The 7957-nt window shown below is 46.0% G+C and overlaps 1 long non-coding RNA gene across 1 annotated transcript; it reads left to right on the top strand.

The window, feature by feature from the left end:
• Positions 1 to 645: 645 nt before the first annotated feature.
• Positions 646 to 7836, top strand: LOC129189850 (uncharacterized). Its single transcript, XR_008572890.1, has 4 exons — positions 646 to 782; positions 979 to 1038; positions 7155 to 7263; positions 7364 to 7836. It is a non-coding gene; the product is annotated as an uncharacterized LOC129189850 (long non-coding RNA).
• Positions 7837 to 7957: the final 121 nt, after the last annotated feature.

Raw genomic sequence — 7957 nt, 5'->3', positions numbered from 1 at the left:
TAAATGACTGCGGTGAGTTTCCGGCTAGATATTACAAAATAAAACACTCACGTTGTCTGCATTGTCTTATACTAAAATCCAGAGGTATCCAAACTTTTCACGTCACGTACAGAAAATGTACTACGTTAATATGCGAGTGTGGGTCACTTTGATATTATTCACTTTTATTTATCAATTTTCTATTGAACACAAAACCACTCCAGTATAGGTCAAAACATGCTAAGCTAGTGTGGCCAAACGTCCTGTTTTATCAGCACATGTCCAGTTTTCACTTCCATTTTTAAGAAAGTGATGAAAATGTCCTGTTTTCATTGGGTGGCATTAGGGCACTCTGCTGCATATGTGACAAACCCCTGATTTGATGTTTTGTTGTTGTGCAAATTTGAAGCAACAACAACAATTGTGACAACAATAACAAAACCACAGAAACAAACAGGACTACATCAGAAACTGTCTGTGACGGCTATAAGGACCCTGACGTAAAGGACAAAATAATAACAACCCCAATGATAATACTGCATTGAAACAGTCATACATATTAGTAGTAATACAGGCCCGTAACCGGGGGGGGGGGGGTTCGGGGAGTTCGAACGAACCCCCCCGCGGGCGACCAAAGGTCCGCTTGGTTAAAAAAAAAAAAAAGCTGCTATCAAAATTGTAACGGAGTGTAGATGTTCTGTGATAAATTATGGCAAAAGTGTTGCAACAGCGCCTGTTGCTGGTGAATAGAGGCATGTGCAAATTGCTGCAGGGAGTGCTCACAACTGGAGGAATGAGAGACGGTGAGTCACGATTTTGCACTGTCCGGGATATTTGGTGATTTAATGTTTACTGTGTGTTTATATTTTGTCATATAGAATGTAATGTGCATTTGATAGTGTTCACTAATTGGAAAGAGCCAGTCTGCACCTTTGAGTGAAGTTTTATAGACACAGTTTCTTTGTTGAACTAACTTGTAATCATTTATGTGCAATGTAGATTATCCCGTGACCAAAGTCGACGCTCACCTGTCATTCCTCTGTAAAACTGTTGTTACAGGTAATATTCTATGTCATTGTGACTATGTTGATTTCAATATGCTGTTTCGACTTGTTGCTACTTTGCTAATGCTAATTACTGGTCCTCATTTAGTATTGCACTGTGCAGCAGCAGCCATGCTGGCCACGTGAGATGTGTTCAGGGACATCATGCAAAAGAAGTTTGAATGTGTTCACTTGTCCTGTATTGTAAATTGGATTACAAAATATTTCATTGTATTAATATCAGCGCACTTGTGAGACAAATTATAAAATGTGAAGATAATAATTTTAAGGGGAATTAGAAAGGGTTAGCCAACCAATATACTATACCATCACAACCAATTGAAACACTTTTTGTTTTGTAAAATGGAATCCAAATTGCTGTAGAAAGTGCTCAGAACTGTTAGGAATGAGACATGTGACTCCGCCCTTTGTCACCGATTCTGTTCATCACGTTTATGGACAGAATTTCTAGGGACAGCCAGGGCGTTGAGGCGTTCCAGTTTGGTGGTCGCAGGATTGGGTCTTTGCTTTTTGCAGATGATGTGGTTCTGCTGGCTTCATCGAGCCGTGACCTTCAACTGTCACTGGATTGATTCGCAGCTGAGTGTGAAGCGGCTTAAAGTCCGAGTCCGTGGTTCTCACTCGGAAAAGGGTGGAGTGCCATCTCCGGGTCAGGGATGAGCTCATGGCCCAAGTGGAGGAGTTTAAGTACCTCGGAGTCTCGTTCATGAGTGAAGGAAGGATGGAACTCGAGATCGACAGGCGGATTGGTGCGCTGTCTGCAGTGATGCGGACTCTGGATCGGTCCGTTGTGGTGAAGAGAAAGCTGAGCCGACAGGCAAAGCTCTCAATTTACCTACCAGTCAATCTAAGTTCCTACTCTCACCTATGGTCATGAGCTTTGGGTAGTGACCGAAAGGACAACATCGCGGGTACAAGCGTCCGAAATGAGTTTTCTCCGTTGGGTAGCTGGGCTCTCCTTTAGAGATAAGGTGAGAAGCACTGTCATCTGGGAGAAGCTCGGAGTATAACCGCTGCGCCTCTGCATTGAGAGGAGCTAGATGAGGTGGCTTGGGCATCTAGTCAGGATGCCTCCCAGACGCCTCCCAGGGGAGGTGTTCAGGGCACGTCGAACCGGTAGTAGGCCTCGTGGAGACTATGTCTCTCAACTAGCCTGGGAACGCCTCGGGATCCGCCAGGAGGAGCTTGACGAAGTAGCTGGGGAGAGGGAAGTCTGGGCTTCCTTGCTTAGGCTGCTGCCTAGACCTACAGGGGTGATGCATTTATAAGGATTTTTTTTAAAGCATCTTGGAGACCATAAAGATATTATTATATATTTGTTAAGCTGTCTAAACAATATTTCAGCACTATGGAGCATTTTTCTTGCTGGTGAACATAGCTAAATAAGAACAATTGTTTTTTTTCTCTCATGTTTGTTTACACAGAGTTTGGGAAAGTGTTCACACCTAGTTTTACATGGGTGATGCAGTTGATAAAGAGTAAAAAAAACATCCTAAAGATTAATTTAATGTTCTAATGCAGTATGATATCATTGCCGATTTGTCAAGCTGCCTAAGCAATATTTCAGCATGTTTCGGGTTTGCTCAGGCCGTGCACTTCGGTTTGCTCATCAGAGCTGGCTGATGTGCTTGCTGACATATTTAACGTGTCACTTTCACAAGCATCTGTACCGACCTGCTTTAAGTCCAGCAAGTCCATGTGTAAGAAGGAGAGGTTCCGCAGGTCCTTCATACCAACCGCTATCAGGCTCTACAACCCCTGAACCATTTTGTATTCACTATGTCACTATGCATTCTTTACTTGTGTATGCTGCTGTAACAGGTGAATTTCCCTGCTGTGGGATTAATAAAGTACTACTACTACTACTACTACTACTACTACTACAGCCATAGTGCCCGTACCCAAGAAGAGCAACGTGACCTGCTTAAATGACTATCGCCCTATAGCACTCACTCCTATTGTAATGAAGTGCTTTGAAAGGATAGTCATGACCCACATCAAAAAGAGCATCCCGGCCACTGTGGACCCTCTACAGTTTGCATACCGCCAGAACAGGTCCACTGATGATGCAGTCAACACTGCCATCCACACAGCCCTTTCGCACCTACAGGGCCAGGACACATATGTCAGAATGCAATTTATAGACTATAGCTCTGCATTTAATACAGTCAGCCCCCACAAACTCACAGATTAGCTCCTCACACTTGGCCTGTCACCCTTCCTCTGTAACTGGGTGTTTAACTTTCTCACAGGCAGGCCCCAGTCAGTCAGAGTCCACAATCGCACATCCAGCTCAAGTTACCGTACCAAACAGTGATGGAGGCGGTAAGGACACTTTCGATAGTACATCTGTAGAAGCAACTAAGGATTGTGGTGGGCATGCCAAATTTCCTCAGTCTCCTCAGGAAGTACAGTCTCCTTGGGGACTTCTTCATAATTTGTTGGGTGTTGTGAGACCAGGTGAGGGCCTTGCTGATGTGTGTGCCAAGGAACTTGAAGGTTTTCACCCTCTCCACCTCAGTGTCATCAATAAACAGGGGTCTATGCGGCTCCTTTTCCCTTGTTCTTGGGTCAATGATCATCTCTTTGGTCTTCTCTGTATTGAGATGGAGATTGTTATCATGACACCAAGCTATGAGGTCCGCCACCTCTCTTCTGTATGATGTTTCAACACCACCAGTGATCAGGCCGATGACTGTAGTGTCATCCGCAAATTTAATGATGCTGGTGTTGTTCTGGGAGGCCACGCAATCGTAGGTGAAGAGTGTGTAGAGGAGTGGACTCAGCACACACCCCTGTGGGGTCCCAGTGCTCACAGTTCTTGAGCTGGATGTGCGATTGTGGACTCTGACTGACTGGGGCCTGCCTGTTAGAAAGTTAAACACCCAGTTACAGAGGGAGGGTGACAGGCCTAGTGTGAGGAGCTTATCTGTGAGTTTGTGGGGGCTGACTGTGTTAAATGCAGAGCTATAGTCTTTGTATATATGTATGTATGTATAGTAGTTTATTAATCCCACAGCAGGGAAATTCACTTGTTACAGAAGCAAGCAAGATACGCAAGTAAAGAATACATAGTGACACATGGTTCAAGTGGTGCAGGTGTTGTAGAGCCTGACAGCGGTTGGTATGAAGGACCTGCGGAACCTCTCCATCTTACACCGTGGGTGTAACAGTCTGCTGCTGAAGGAGCTGCTAAGGGAACCCACAGTGTCATGTAGCGGGTGAGAGGTGTTGTCCATGATGGATGTCAGCTTAGCCAACATCCTTCTCTCCCCCACTTCCTCCACGGAGTCCAGAGGACCGTCTAGGACAGAGCTTGCTCTCCTGATCAGTCTATTGATCCTGCTCCTGTCCCTGTCCGTGCTGCCTCCTCTCCAGCAGCCCACAGCATAGAAGATGGCTGAGGCCACCACAGAGTCATAAAAGGTCCGTAAGAGAGTCCTGCACACACCAAAGGACCTCAGTCTCCTCAGCAGGTGGAGGCAACTCTGGCCCTTCTTGTAGAGGGCGTGGGTGTTGACGGACCAGTCCAGTTTGTTGTTAAGGTGAACACCCAGGAATTTGTAATTACCAACTACCAACTCTATGTCCGCTCCCTGGATGTTCACCGGTGTGAAGTGAGAACTTTTCCTCTGGAAGTTAATGATCATCTCCTTTGTCTTGCTGGTGTTGAGTTGCAGCTGGTTAAGCTCACACCAGCTGACAAAGTCCCTGATGACCATCCAGTATTCCAGATCATTCCCCTCTGAAACACAACCAACAATGGCTGTATCGTCGGAGAACTTCTGGATGTGACACTGTGTGGAGTTGTGTTTGAAGTCCGAGGTGTAGAGGGTAAAGAGGAAAGGGGAGAGCACCGTACCCTGAGGGGAACTTGTGCTGCAGAGTACCATGTCAGACACACAGTGACGGAGCCTCACATACTGTGGTCTGTTGGTGAGGTAGTCTATAACCCATGCAGTCAGGTGTTGGTCTACTCCCACACTCTCCATCTTCACTCTGAGTAGTGACGGCTGGATGGTGTTAAAGGCACTGGAAAAGTAAAAAAACATGACCCTCACAGCGCTCCCGCTGTCCTCCACGCGTAGCAGTGATCTGTGCAGCAGGTAGATCACTGCGTCGTCCACTCCGATCCCAGGGTGGTAAGCAAACTGCAGAGGGTCCAGCTGAGTGCCCACCAGGTGTCGCAGGTGCTGCAGGATAATCCTCTCCATGGTCTTCATCAGGTGAGAGGTCAAGGCAACAGGCCTGAAGTGGTTAGGCTCCTTGGGACGCGGTGTCTTTGGTATCGGGACCACACAGGAGGTATTCCACAGGGACTTTCTCCAGGCTCAGGCTGAGATTGAACAAGTGCCTGAAAACTCCACAGAGCTGGTCAGCACAGTCCTTGAGGATTCTAGGGCTGATGCCGTCCGGTCCCGGGGCCTTCCTTGCCTTGATCTTCTTCAGTTGACTCCTCACCTGATCATCAGTTATGGAGAGGGGTGTAGAGGATGGCTGGGATGGGGATGTGGGGGTGAAGAGTGGTGAGAGTCTCAGGGGGGGTTGAGAGGGGAGTGGTGAAGTGGTGAGGGGGGGAGGATTGTGAGGGTTGGGTGTTGAGGGGTGGCAGGCTGAAGAGTGGATGGGGAGGGGGGGCCTGTCCCGGGAAGGTGTGAAGGGGGGCAGGGTGGGTAGGGTGGGTAGGGGAGATTGAGTTCATCTGCCCAGATCTTGTCCCCACTGGCTTGGTCTCTCCCCACTCTTTTACCATGGCCTGTGATGGTCTGCAGGCCTCTCCAAACTTCCCTGGCACTATAAATAGCATTCTGACATATGTGTCCTGACCCTATAGTTGCGATAGGGCTGTGTGGATGGCAGTGTTGACTGCATCATCAGTGGACCGGTTCTGGCGGTATGCAAACTGTAGAGGGTCCGCAATGGCCGGGATGCTATTTTTGATATGCAACATGGCAGACGTCTCTGTCTCACTCTCCCGGTTTTTTCTATTTTTTGCTATTTTATTGTTCATTTTGGACATTCAACACACTCACGCAGTACATTACACACTATTTAATGAAAGAGATAATCTGAAAAGTTAATAGTACGTCAAGTTAAAAGAATGTATGATTTTATTATTTATTTCTTAATTGAATTCATTTTCTCGAGGAACAGTATTGGGAAAACAGATGAATAAAACAAAATGGATGGATGTCACAACACCGGCAAGCGGGTATGCTGTGAAGCAATTTTAGTGGGTTAACGAGGTGTGTTGGGTGTAACGCCAGGCTTGCCAGTTCAACGAAGTTAGCTCTCTTTTAAAGCAGCTATATCACCATGGTAACCAAAATCATAACATCGTCAGGTTATGTCCAGAGTTTCATCCTAAAATCGACTATGAAAGCACCGCAGTTTCACTGTGTAACTCACTCGGAGATGGTGTCAACATTTATTGCAAACCCAGTGGATGTGGGAGCAAGAAAAATTCAGACAGCACTACGACGGGAGTGGCTACTTTAAGATTTGCTAGCATTCCCTGATGAAATTCTCTATAAGATATACAAATTTTAAACCGAGAGAATACGCTACATTTGCTCACTGTTTGAGCCGTGCATCAGGAATAAAATATCAAATATTAACTCACAGCAGTCCTTGAATGATTACGTGCCATTACTCGGCACAGGCGAGTAATGGAGGGGGCGTTTCCGCAAAGCACGTATCGAGGCTTGCTTCATTTAGGGGAGGAGCTGAAGATGATGACGTCTGAAGCCTCGCTGCCCGGCTGTACCTGGTGACTGATTCCGGCAGTGGTTCAGATTTTGGCGCGAGGTTTGACAGTAATATAAAGGCTCCATTCAAAATGTGGGTTTTTGATGAGGAGTTGCAGTTATTTCAACGTTTGGATAGAGGTTATAGAGTTTGGATACTAGAGTTTGGATAGCATAGTTTGGAGAGAGGATGGAGCCAGTGAGGAAGAGGAGGATTTCCCCTTGTGGGAACATTTTTATTTGATAAGTCCAAATAAGGTAAGCAAAATAAAAGGTAATTTAAAGCTAACATTATTTCTGGCACATGAGGTTGGTTTATGGATAACAGTATTTTTTAACTATTTTATATTTTTTCAAACGTAAGGTGTTGTGTTCCAAGGAGTTGGGGTACAATAACAACACGTCATCCATGCTGCGGCACTACCGTGCCTTGCGTGAGAATAAGGAAGGAACTGGAGCTTCACCCAGCCAAGGTAAATCATTAGATGCCATCACAATTTTTCCATATTGACTGTTGTTTATTGTGTAAATAAAGATGGTTAACATTAACTTCATTTATTGTCTTTTAACCAGCCACCAGAAAACGAGCTGGATGAAGCCCTCGTCTCCATGATAGTGAAGGATACACAGTCCTTCAGTTTGTGGATGATGTTGGATTCAGGACATTTGTCTCCAAATTGGGTCCCAATTATGTTCTCTCTATAAGGCATGTATATATGGCTGCATGCACGAAACGAATGAGTACTTTATTGTATGTTACACAATTCAGCACTATGTATTTTTCCTTTAGGCTCTGAAGGCCATTGTGGAGGCCAAGTATGACTCAGCAAAGGAGAAGGCTAAGGCTAAAGTGGAGAAGGTGGCTGCTGTTAGCCTTACATCTGATATGTGGACGTCCATCAATATGGATGCCTACCTGGCTGTAACATGGCATTTTGTGGATGAGAACACCAGGCTTGGTTCAGTGCTGATGGGAGTGCAGGCCTTCCCCCAGTCTCACACTGCTGAAAATATTGCTTGTGTGAAAGCCTCCAGAATGGAGGAATGGGGAATCACTAAAAAGGTGACATGTATGGTCACTGATGGTGCTCCCGATATGGTTGCCTGTGTGAGAGAGCTGAAGCTTCGGCACCATGCTGTATTTGCATCGCACACACACTGAACCTG

Source organism: Dunckerocampus dactyliophorus, chromosome 11 (genome assembly GCF_027744805.1).
Source record: "Dunckerocampus dactyliophorus isolate RoL2022-P2 chromosome 11, RoL_Ddac_1.1, whole genome shotgun sequence".
In the NCBI taxonomy this organism is placed as follows: Eukaryota; Metazoa; Chordata; class Actinopteri; order Syngnathiformes; family Syngnathidae; genus Dunckerocampus; species Dunckerocampus dactyliophorus.
The sequence above is the reverse complement of the archived record's forward strand: the minus strand, read 5'-3'. Positions and strand labels throughout refer to the sequence as shown.